At 46.3% G+C, this 12,253-nt stretch overlaps 1 protein-coding gene across 1 annotated transcript in view; it reads right to left on the bottom strand.

The window, feature by feature from the left end:
• The window catches only part of LOC135377432 (prolactin-releasing peptide receptor-like), a 290,387-nt gene that overhangs the window by 145,097 nt on the left and 133,037 nt on the right, over positions 1-12,253 (bottom strand). The gene's annotated exons all lie outside the window — the stretch shown is intronic.

The raw sequence follows: 12,253 nt of genomic DNA, 5'->3' as shown, positions 1-12,253 counted from the left end.
GTATTTGAGAGAGCGCTTTCACGGCAATCCACCCAACGTGCCGCTCAAATCCGTTGTTTCAAACTTAGAACTCATTCTTTGCATTTAGTATATTTGTTGAACCACATAGCGGTATCACCGCCTGGCGCTTGGGTTGTGTCCACGGACAGTAAGGTGGCGCTAGAAGTTCTAGCAAATTATTGTTACAGAACAATCGGCGGCCTAGACACCATGATAGTCGCAATATACAACCGACTTCTATCCTTTGGTCATAGCCTGTGTTTCCAATGGGTACCCAGTCACACCGGCCTGCACGGAAACACCCGCGCAGACGCCTTAGCACGTCGGGCACATGGGGACGGCACCTCCAATAACTGTCTCCTACCACTTTCAGCCTCATCGTGTCGGTTACAGACACGGCGACTCCGTCATAACGGCACTCGGCAGTTCCAAGAGGACGCTGTCCGACTGAACGACCATCTCCGGTCTATCGACCCGTCGATGGATTTCGTTGCCACACACCACTGCTCGCGTCAAGAAACGTCCATTCTACACCGACTACGGCTTAATGCCGCCAGGACACCTCTACTTCTCTGTAAAATGGGTCTTCTCCAGTCGCCCAAATGCCCCACTTGCGCTGTTGAAGCTGATGTGCCACACCTCCTCCTCGACTGTCAGAGATTCGACACCCCTCGAGCCACGCTGAGACGACGCCTACTCCAGCTGCGGTGCACGGACTTTTCTCTGGCCACTCTGCTCGGCCCAGTACGAGATCACACACAGCGGTCTGTGACCAAAGCAGTTCTGACTTTCTTGAGAGATTCTGGTCTGATGAACAGCCTGTGAACTCAGTCGTGCGATCTCATTCTTCTGTGCCCCACTCTCACCCTCAACGCATTAACCTCATGCTTTCCTTTTAAAGTCATCTTCTGTGATTCATCTCATCATTCTTTCACCGTCTGTTAGTCATCTTTTTTTTGTCATCCTTGTCTTTAATCTACCTCATCCTTCTTTTATCATTTGTTAGTTTTTCGTTATTTCCTAACTCTTTTTATTTTTCTTTATTTTTTATTTCTTATTCCTTCCTATTTATTTCTTACTTTAATTCTTACCTTTTCGTTTTATTTATTTATTATTATTTCTTATTTCTGGAATAGCAAGCCGACGTCCCGTTTGGCTGACCTTTCCCCGGTTTTTTTCCTTTTCGTCTAATAAATATATCCCCCCACCAGACAGCACGCGCAAGGCTCTGTTCCGCACACCTTTAAAGAACCCTCTCCACATTCGAAGAGCGCCGAAGCGAAGCCGCAGACGGCGTGACGTATCACAGGCTACGGCACGTGACCAGGGACGTCCAACGGCACAGCTGTGACATGTGTAAGCGGCGCCTGAGTCGAGATGAAAAGACAAAGAAAAAAGGAACCGATCAGCTTCTACGTCACGCGGGGCTCGTGTCTCTCGCCCGCGGCTGCCGTTCTCCGACTGTCTTTTGTAAATTTTATTGCGCAGTGACAATACGCCGCAGATCGGAAATATTTTTCATGGTGACTCCTTGTGGACAGCTGCAGAAATGAAGCAGGATCTCGAGTCATGTTAATTGTCACTTCCATGCTCCTTTAACTTCACGTAGATACGGGCCACGAATGCTACACGCTTGTCTGCGCTACACACTGTGTCACACATTGTGCATAGACACATAATGTTCCACGTGCAAATGGCTTCCCCATCGCATACTTTTTACGTGACAAACCACTTCCACACCAGTAGTCTCGCGGGTTAATGAGTCCAAAGTCCCAAAGCTGACATATAAAATTCGGGAAAACACCCGTACGCACCAAAGCTACATACGCGAAGGCGCCGATACGGCGTCAGTACCAGACCGTTACGCGCGAAATCGCCACGCGTGGCGCTGTCGATCAAGCGACCGCAGCGTGCTCCCGCTAGTGCACGGTGCCCATACTGAAACACGAGCGTCATTTAATAGGGTACAACGTTATACATGATATGGAGCCTGTTATTTCGGTTTGGCTCACTATAATGGGCATGTTGGTGAAGCAGAATTTGACACCGCACCTGACGGCTGTATACTTAATAGAAGTATTCGACACTTTTCTTTATATGTAAGCTCCTCTTTATAACGAGGGGTAGCTATAAAGTTTTAATTATCACCTCGAAAACAAAAAAAATAGTTACATAATTTTTTTGTTTGTTGGTAGGAACATGTCGGCAGCCTTGGTACACGTTGAAATCCCCGCGCCAGAGCACCGCAGCACGCCGTTAGAGGAGCCAAAACCAAATGGCGCAGCCCATTGATAAGGTGTAGTATCGTGCGGTATAATTCGTTCTCTGCATTTGAAGGGGAACAACGCTGCAATAATCCAGGCTGAGTTGGTGGAGGTGTATGGGAACAATGCTCCATCATATGACACAGTGGTTAGGTGCATGGCACAGACGCATCCAGTGTGGTCAAACAAGTGTGAATGACGAAGAACTCAGTGGCAGACCATCTCTCTGTGAAGAACCAGGAATCGCAACATAAGTCGAGGCCCTATGGTGCTCGAAGACCGGTTTATCACAATAGAGGCGGCAGTGGAAAAAGTGAAAATCAGACATGAATCAGTTTTCAACATCTTGCGTGGCATTTTGAACGTGACAAAGGTCGCTGCCCGCTGGGTTCCGCGACTGCTCACACCCATTCAAAAAGCCCGCCGAACCGAGTCAGCAGCGGAAATGTTGCAGCTATGTCAGGCCAATCCCAGAGGACTTCTTTAACCGCCTAATCACCATGGACGAGTGCTGGGTGTATCGCTATGACCCCGAGACAAAGGAGCAATAAAGTTTCAGTTCAGTTCAGTTCAGTTCAGTTCAGCAAAGCAAGCAGTGAACACATGTGGAATCACCTGCGCCGAGAAAGGCGATGACTCAACTATCATCGGGCAAGGTGATGCTGAGTGCTTTTTGAGACTGCCACGGTGTGGCGCTAACAGACTATACTCGTAACTGCGTATGCGTCACAGAAGCATACTACCGAAATCTCCTGACGAAGTCTCGGGAAGCTGTCCAAGGGATGCTTTTGCTCCACGACAACGCCCCAGCTCATCCTGCAAACGACACAGTCACACATGCTGCTGCTTTGGGCTATCAAATTTTGAATTGATTTTGAATTTAAAGATTGAATTTGATTTTGAATATAAAATTTTGAATTTTTGCCGCGAGCACAGTAGAAGGTATATCCCTTCTACTGTGCCCGCGGGTTTGCGACCACCCTTTTCCAGCCACCTGGTGTTTGTCATCCCTTTGTTAATTTATATGCTTTACCCTCTCCCTTTTCGTATGTTCACGCGTTTCATCCGAGTGCATATATATTTGTAATTCCAATGCTGTTGTTTTTGTACCTGACGAAATGCAGTCTGCTGCATGAAAGCTTGTAACCATTAAAGGAAAGCTTTTGTTGTTACTTCTACTCAAGAATAATCCAAGATAAAACGGAAGTCTGCTCCCGAATAGATAACATCGATGAAGTAACACGCCTCTTATAAGGTAGAAGACCCCATACTTTCCCAGAAAAGTGACTAAAAGAGAACGAACCGTATAGTTCGAGCGGGGATAAGCTAACCATAAAACGACGTTACATAGCCTTCGATGGGAAGTACCCCTCGGTCGTGCTTTTCTCGACAAGATAGGGATGGTGAACTCGCACAACTTGCCGCACGTGTGGGAAAGCAGAGGGCATGGAACACGTTTTGCTTTGCTACTTTCTAAACAGGTCTTCGTGCCTCCTTGGACCGACCAGACCTTCTTCATTATAGGCTTGAGGCAACTGCTGGGGGATGAAGAACTGACTGCGTTAGGGACTCAGTATCACGATGTTTGTTTGTCTTAACATGTGTTTTCTCAGCAAGTACCCTTTCATAAAAATTTGAAGTTTTTAGCAGTATTGGAGCCTCGATCGAACGTGAGAGTTACGAAGCAGCCCCTCTGAACGTCAGTTTCAGTGTCGCAGACACATAAAGAAGCTTTACTTTTGGACGTTTGCAGTAGCTGAGAATGGTTTCCGCTTGGGATCTGACTCTGTCGAGTTAAATTAGTCAAATGGTTGGGCGTGGAGTATATGGGTGGGGCGCAGACTGTACGTCAGGCTATGCCTGACCCAGACCAAAATTGTTTCGTAAAAGAAACTCACCTTCAAACGTCAAACACTATACTTATACTTGGGTGCGAAATCTTTAAAAAGCGGACATGTTAGGTGGTTATGTAGAAGGGAAGAAAAAAAAATCACTTTCTTAAACCCTGGTAAAATTTGTCCTTTAGAACATGGCATCTAAATGATCTAACGCGGCACGCGGGAGGGGGATCCAGCGGCGTTTTCTGCATAGGAGCGAGTTGAAAAGATCCACGCTCTGTAGAGAGATCAAGTGCACCTAGTAACCTGCACGCGTTCCTTTCATGACTCCCGTTCAGTTTCGATCGCAGCGAGAATTATGAAAACCGCGGAACTCGTCTGGACTCTTGCGCGGAAGTTTCGATGGGAGGGGCCTTGCTACTGAAGGGCCTGGGAGAGGAAAAACGTTCTCGGTGCCTATATTTCAGGAACTGCCTCTAATGTGTGCAGCAAGTGTGCTTTCGCTTCGCTGGAGAATGCTGAAGGGTCCATTGTATGGTTTGATGTGGAGCCTTTCCAATCGCGCTTGTTCCGTCGATCGGTTTCCGGATCAATGGTGCGCTTCTTGCATTAGGAAAGTTCTTACTCTGTAGAGGAAGATGGCACGCGATCTCGCATGATGATTGTTACGACAATGCCCGCGTGGGCCTTGCGTTTTCACTATCCCACTTTCATCTGCCCGCACTTCATTAGCAAAAGTTGCCTCTTCACCCAGCACTCTTGTTGGGTGATGAGCCTGTCATTTCTTTTGATAATGTCGAGAAGTTTTTTAGGGACATAGGCCTGTTTGGGAGCCTATAACTTTTTAGTTACTTTCCGCAAGAGAACTTTACGCACACTTCTTTTAATTATATCAGTATATTTTTAGGTTGAATTTCATTCACTTTTCTCTTATAACTTAATTTATCTGTGTTCATAACCATGGTTTGGCGCATTATGACCTTTGTAGTCGCTGCGCCAGAAAAATCCTAATCATCATCATCATCATCATCATCAAAAGTTGCCATCGCAGTTGATTCCATTACAATATGTTTGCATTAACTTGGTTAAGCCGGGAACGAGGTCCACCTTTTATGGTTTGATATCGTGGGGGAAGGGAGGTTATATTTAATGGTTGAACAAAAACAAAGAGATAGTCAGGAAATTGTAAATGCCCAATTTTTATCCATAGTTTAATTTTTCCATGTGACCCACTGTGTTTTATTGTTTTCAGGTAAACTACTGAAACAGTGTCTCTGCAACAAGGGTAAAAGGGTAAGTGGCAAAAAGTTATGTATGCATTTTCGTGACGCAGTTGCTGTCACAAGCAGTTTTCTTATAATATATCTACGCACAGCTTCTAGCACTTCAGTCAGTGTGAAATTTGGCAAACACTACTATTGTTTTTGTCGGGAAAAAAACACTGATATTATAATAGGGGGGAAAAAAGCCGGAGCTCTTCGGCTTCACGCATAGCATATGTTTATAAGTGCTCAAACGTCGCCACGCCAGTACTATACAGCTGTTTCGGCCTTATCGGGCCATCATCATCTGATGATGGCCCAATAAGGCCGAAACAGCTGTCCAGTACTGGCGTGGCGACGTTTGAGCACTTACAGACTGATATTATTTATAAGACGTATTAAAATTATTGTTGATATGTTTCATCAAGCGAGACATCAGGTCATCGTATGCCTGAACAACTTTGGAATAGTCGCATGATATTTTTTTCCTTTTTATTTTTTCTCTTTTTGTTTTCTTTTGTAGTATAGTCATGTAAGGAGTACATACTGCGTCCCCATAAACTGCAGTGAAGTCACTAGTGTTTCCATGTTTTTCAGTATAACTGATATCGTACCTCGTCGAATATATTATTAACAGCTTGAATATACTATCACGCCTTTCCTTTTGGTGCACCGTATGCAGCGAAATAAGGTGCTCAACATGAAGTAGTATCCCCTCATGAGACTCGTTCGTTCGTTATTACGAATCAGAGAGCGTAACTTGGTTTCAGCGTTGGTTTCAGCGTGGTAGCAAGCGTAACGCAGTGGGCTTTGTATACATGTTCCTATGGCTCAATACTATGTATAAAACATCTTTTTTAACCAAATGTTCCTTTAGTTATCCCAGTCCACAAATAACGGGGCGTCAGGCGGAAAACCAGTACACGTTGATGGTTGTCTGGACACGCCGAAAAGCGAGACAAGCAGGAAGGCCTCTGATTGACCGGCTGGAATGCATAATGTCGCATTTTTATTGGTCCAATCAATGTCATTTGCATTGGGCAGAGTCCTGTGTAAACTATCTCAAATTATGGGTTCAATGGGGAACTGTTCCTGTTGGGCCCTGCCTCGCCTCCCTACATTTTTTGCGACTTGCAAGCGGGTTTTCGTCACCACCACCGCCACCGCCACCACCTTGCGACTTGAGAGCTCAGCGCTGGGTACGGAGGGTTCTAATAATAGATGAGAGGTTGTCTACAGTATATTCATGTGGCTCAACATAGCTTTGATTGCTCATTTTAGCTATCGCTGAATATTTGGCGACGATAATGCGAATGAAAAACTCAAGTCCATTTTCCTGAGATGAGGCCTCTTCCTGCTGCTTCTCCCTGTACAAAGTGTACGTAAGTGTCCGTTTGATGTATGCAACATGACCCTGGAGCAAATCGTGTCCGTGTCATTCCATGCCAGACCAATAAGCTGTGCGCAAGTGTTTTGAAGAAGAGGAAGAAGAAGATTCTTGCGCTTGTTGAGTGCAGTGCAGTCATCCAGCACTAAAGCTATTCGTTATCGTTCCTGGGTCCCTTCATACATTTCTGATGCCGAGAAGCGTAGCCTCACTCATTGACGGAAGCAATCCAGGAACGGGAAAATGGTGTATAGCAGCGTTAACGTAGTAATGGCTACGGCTGTTTTCAGCTATGGTTTCAGCTATGGTGCCATTGTTTTCAACCAGAAGAGCAGAAGACGCGGGATGCGCATGCGCACAGCGATCGCGTGATAATGGCGGATTCCCGAACATTTTGTTTCCGGAATACACCTTCACCCGGACATCACACCCGAACACGAGGGTTGAATTTCCGGTCTGTTCGGGTGAAATCCGGACATGTGGCAACCCTATCTACGCGGTGTATCCGTCGGTTATCATTGCTAGCCCGATAAATGTAACAAACCTCGCTATAGATTAGCGACTCATAATGACTGCGGCCAATCGAAACGCCACATTTGCAACATCGCTCTCATTTTGGTCGCCTTGTGTATCTGTTCCTCGAAATAGAAACATTTTTCTGTATTTCCACATCCGACGGCGTTCTGCTCAACCATCTATGTGACAGCGCAATAGAGCAACCTACGAACAAACACCGCCGCATAGTGGCAAAGGCTTATAAGAATGTGCGACGATTACGGTACACAATCTTTATGGGCCATTTCTTTCATATATAATAACAAATGAGGCCCCTGGAATGCGAAGAAAAGCAATTCCCCCGAAATTACCTATCTGAGCACGCTCTTGTGATTTTTCTCTCCGACGTTGATGGTGCTCAATGTACTACATTGGCTAGGAATAAGCTCTCCAATGAAATTGCGCTTGTACCGCGAAGAAAACTGGTAATATTCGCTTCCCAACGCGTATCTGCGAAGCGTTTTATTATGAATGCGGTTACAACATCAAAAATATAGGTTTCAGGTGACAGCAATATACGGTATGAATTTGTCATGTTTCGTAACAGCGCCGACACATTTCATCAGTGTCCAGTGCGCGAAGTCCATATTTCAAGAATATAGCAAGCTGTTCAAGCACCTGTAGCCGCATTAAAATTTGATGAATCTGTAAAGACCAAGGAACGTTGAGCACGACAGCTGTCGCGTCGAATATCGTTGGAAGCGAACGGAGCTTTAGAATTCAGATTGAAGCCGAACGCTCGATACAAAACCAGTTATATTCATATAAATAGTCTGCAGTGCTACACAGAGCTGAACGGTATGTGATGTGATGTGATGTGATGTGAATAAAGAAAAAAATGGGGATGTAAGTTTCGACGAAGTCAAACTGGCTACCCCAGTACACTTAATACAGAAAGTTCAATCTGATGATGAGATGATGAAAACGCAAAAGGATGATGTCCAGAGACGAACAGAGATGATAATTGAGTTCAACATGTAGGTCAAAAGTTCAAGAGCTGCGCCCAAGTTAGAGTAAAGTGGCGGAATCACCGGGGGCACACACAGGACACATCACACATTCACCGTGTCATAGGATGTCCATAAGCCCGGTTGCATGCAAAAAGTCTTCAAGTGCCCTTAGCGCCTTGTCGGACGAAGGAGGACCTAATAGTTTCGTGATGTCAAAGGCTCGGGAGTCCAAACGAGAGAGGCTTGTCTCTAATGCCCTTCGAGGTATGACTGGGTCCCTGCGTATAGAGTTGATGCAAAATGTATATTCTTAGAACGCGTCCTAACGGATGTTCTAACTCTTCTCCACATATAAGCGAGCATATAATAGTCTGTGGAACTGCGCTGCTTTTAAGCTGCTTCTTGCTACGCAATATTCCGCTTACACCGCTAGCAGAACGTGCGACAGGTAGTCAGAAAAGTTAAAGAAACAAGATGCCACAAGCATACATGTGTCCCAACTTCTTTTTTGGAAAACAAACCCAAAATTGATCAAATTTTCCTTTTTGTTTGTCTTTCTTTCCTGGGAATAGCAAGCCGCCGTAGCGCAGGCTAACCTTTCCTTTCTATTTTTTTCTATAATAAACATATTCCCCCTCCCTCCTTTTTTGGAGACATTGGCGTCAAAAATGACATAGCGGCCAGTCGTGCTATTTTGTGATTGTTTCCTGCTTGTGTCTGGAAGGTTGTGTCTCGTGTACTTTAGCCGTCGTCGATGTGGACACTTTGCAAAGGGCACCAGGTGGATCTGCGTCCTTTATAAAGGCGAAGCTTGAAGTTGTGCTTGATAAAAAATAAGGGACTCAAACTACTGCAGTCTGCGAGCACCGTTCTCCAAAGCAGTGAACAGCACAACGAAGAGCTGTCTGGGTGTCTGCAAATAGCGTATAGGTGGGCTCTAGGTAGCTACGCCTGAATAACATCCTGCGACGTAGAGCCGGAATAGCAGGCTGCCCCTTAAATGAGAACAGGAAGATTTTCGACATCCCACGTACTTGACGCCGACGACATCCCACGTGGGGCTACTTGAAGACGGGGGACATGTTGAGGACAGTTTGGGTTTTTGGCGTGGCATTTTCTTAGCAATAATTTTTTCTCGTCTGTGACACCAGGGTGAACACTGTCGTTGTCTGGGCTTTGAAGTAACGTGTTGACGTTCAGCACGTGGCTTTTTAGAAACACGTCAGACGCTGTTTTGCAGATGTGATGGGGCCTCTTTTTGTCCCACCTGTAACTTTCGCGTGCATTGACTTCCAATTTGCTCACTTCTGCTAATAAAATACGACCTCGCCATTATGATGCTGTGTCACTGCCCTGTGTTTCCTTGTGCGTTACCCGTGGCTGACCTTTCGGCTGGCCCAAACAAAAGACAAAATTTAAACCCAGCATTAATTTTTTTATGTCCTCAACTTATCCATAGGGTGGGGTAAGTTGATGAAAATATGTAGCCTGTCATTTTTGGCTCGTACGAAATAAATATCTGGTTTAGCACCACCGTAATTTGTGGACCATTTCGCAAAGGTTTGGGGATTCAGTTAACGAATTATGGTACAATTTAGGCGATTATTCTGACTGCTATTAACAAAATAGTTCATCTGTCTTCAACATAGGTCCTTACCATATAGGTAGTGCAGTGACGAAGGAGGAATAACTTCGAGTGTGCATGGATTAACGTATGTTCCATCATCATCATCAACAACAACAACTATAAATAGTGGAGTAGTGATGATGTTTCCCAGTGGTGGCCACAGGACCCTACCCCCCCTTCACAGAGGTCAATATGATAGTATGAATTAATGGTGAGCGCGAAGGGGGGGGGGCAAAGACAGGTCGGAGTTCTGTTAAGAGCTCTTCGAGGAGTCCAGTGGCTTGCATGAAAGCAAAAAGGGAGCAAAGAGCCCGGCACTGATGCGCAGGGGAGCTCCACGGGTCAAGTATTTTTTTTTCTTTTTTTTTGGGGGGGGTATATGTTTAATAGAAAGAAAAGAGAAAAGAAGAAATGTCAGCCAGGCTCATTGCCGGCTTGCTATTCCACAAAAAACAAAATTAGAAGAAACTCAAAATAAACATAAAAAAAGCTTGCTTTCTTATATACTTGCAGAATTTCAGACCACAGGGCTGAGGGAGCCGCGAAGTCCCATAGTTGCCACACACTGCAGCGCAGATCTGGAATCCGTAAAAACGACCCAGGAGCGAACGGGGCTCTCAGTAATTTTCCCCCCGGGACCCCCAGGCACACTCGGAGACTTCGCGCCAGGAGGCACTGAAGCTTATGGACTGAAGAAGGTGGGACACCATTCAACACAGGCAAACTGTATGCAAGTGACCCGCGAACCGAAGCCCGGTGGACGGCCAAAAGCGACGCCGTGGCACTGCCCCACTTCATGCCTGCTAGATGCCTGATCACCGCAATCCATGGACCTTGGCTTCAACACGACGAGCAATTGGGCTAGTTTGTGTGAATGCATGATGAAGTAAACACGACGCAAAAGACAAAGGGACGGAGGAGCAGGCAGGACGAGTATCATCAAGGACCTCATCAAGACATTGGCTTCCAAGCTCGCTATGTGGTTCACTCAAGACAGCCTGGCGTCTACAGTGACGCCGAGGAAATGATGAAAAGATACACACGTCAGCGTACAACAGCAACTGAAAGAGGGAAGGGATGCATGTCCCTTCACGTAAACGGGAGTACCACGGACTTTTCAGTCGAGATGTCCATACCGGTCGTGGCGAGGCTGTGCTCAGCAGCGTCCAAAGCTTATTGCAGGAGCCGCTGGATGGCCGGACGGGATTTGCCGCTGGTCCAAATGCAGGCGTCCTCCGCGTAGATCGAAATAGACAGTTTCATTCCAATGCAGCCCCGAAGACCCGCCATGACCGCGTTAAACAGAATTAGGGGGGGGGGATACGTTTATTGAAAAAAAAAAAAAAGATACAGGAAAGGTTAGTCAGGCGTAGACCGACTTGCTATTCCTTCAAGAAAAAAGAAAAGAAGAAGAAAGGAAAGAACACACACACACACACACACAAAAGGGGCCTTATAGAGGCTGGTCGAGATGCCGGTGGCACGAAGAAAGCTCAAAAGGGTAGTCGTAACCACTCCCTGGTTGTGCAGGACCGGGCCGAGCAGGGTGGCGAAAGTGACGTGGCCAAAGTGGCCAACAGAATTGGACTTAACACTCTCCCCTGCGGGAGTCCATGAGTCATCGAGACATGCTCCGTATCCTCCTGACGGGTGCGAACAAATAGTTGCCTGCCATGGAGGAAGTCCTTAATCAATGAGAGTGCTCTGCTGGAGGGTAGGTCGGCTTGGGTGACCAACGACCGAGTGGACAAAAGCATACGCTCGTTAGTGGTAGCCAAGGTCGTGTTGAACACTGAGAGATGGTCGATTCGAAACCTACTACCGGCTGTGCTCTCTGAGGTTTTCCCTGGGTTTTCCTAGGCAGACCTAGCTTCCAGACGAACGTCGGCACAGTTCCCCTGAAGCCGACCTAGGACGAACACTAATCCCCCCTGTGCCTCCTACTCTTTCCTGTTGTCCTCTCTGCATCTGTCCACTTCTGTACGCCGCTCATAGCCGCAATTGCTTCGAGGCGCTAACACGGAATTAAAAAAGAAAAAAGAAAGATGCGTACTATTTACGTATTTATACAGCAAGCGAAGCAACATTCCCAGGATCATAATATATATGCATATTTTGTGCATATTTGAACGTTTCGCGCCGCATATTTGCATGCATAGTTTCGAATATTTTCGCGCATAAACTCCCCGGTCCTAATAATGACGTTCATGCGACACCGAAGAAGGAGGGAGGGGGGGGGGATATTTCTCTGTCGGTCGTGTCGTGCAGTAATTATACGACGCGTCGATGGGGTTGTCAGATATGTGGTTTCTCGAATTTCGTCGCTGTCATTTTGCCGGAATCAGACCTCGTTGATGCCACGGAGCCGTG

The sequence above is a fragment of the Ornithodoros turicata genome, chromosome 1, assembly GCF_037126465.1.
Source record: "Ornithodoros turicata isolate Travis chromosome 1, ASM3712646v1, whole genome shotgun sequence".
NCBI lineage: Eukaryota > Metazoa > Arthropoda > Arachnida > Ixodida > Argasidae > Ornithodoros > Ornithodoros turicata.
Note: the sequence above shows the minus strand (reverse complement) of the source record. Positions and strands in the feature narration are given on the sequence as shown.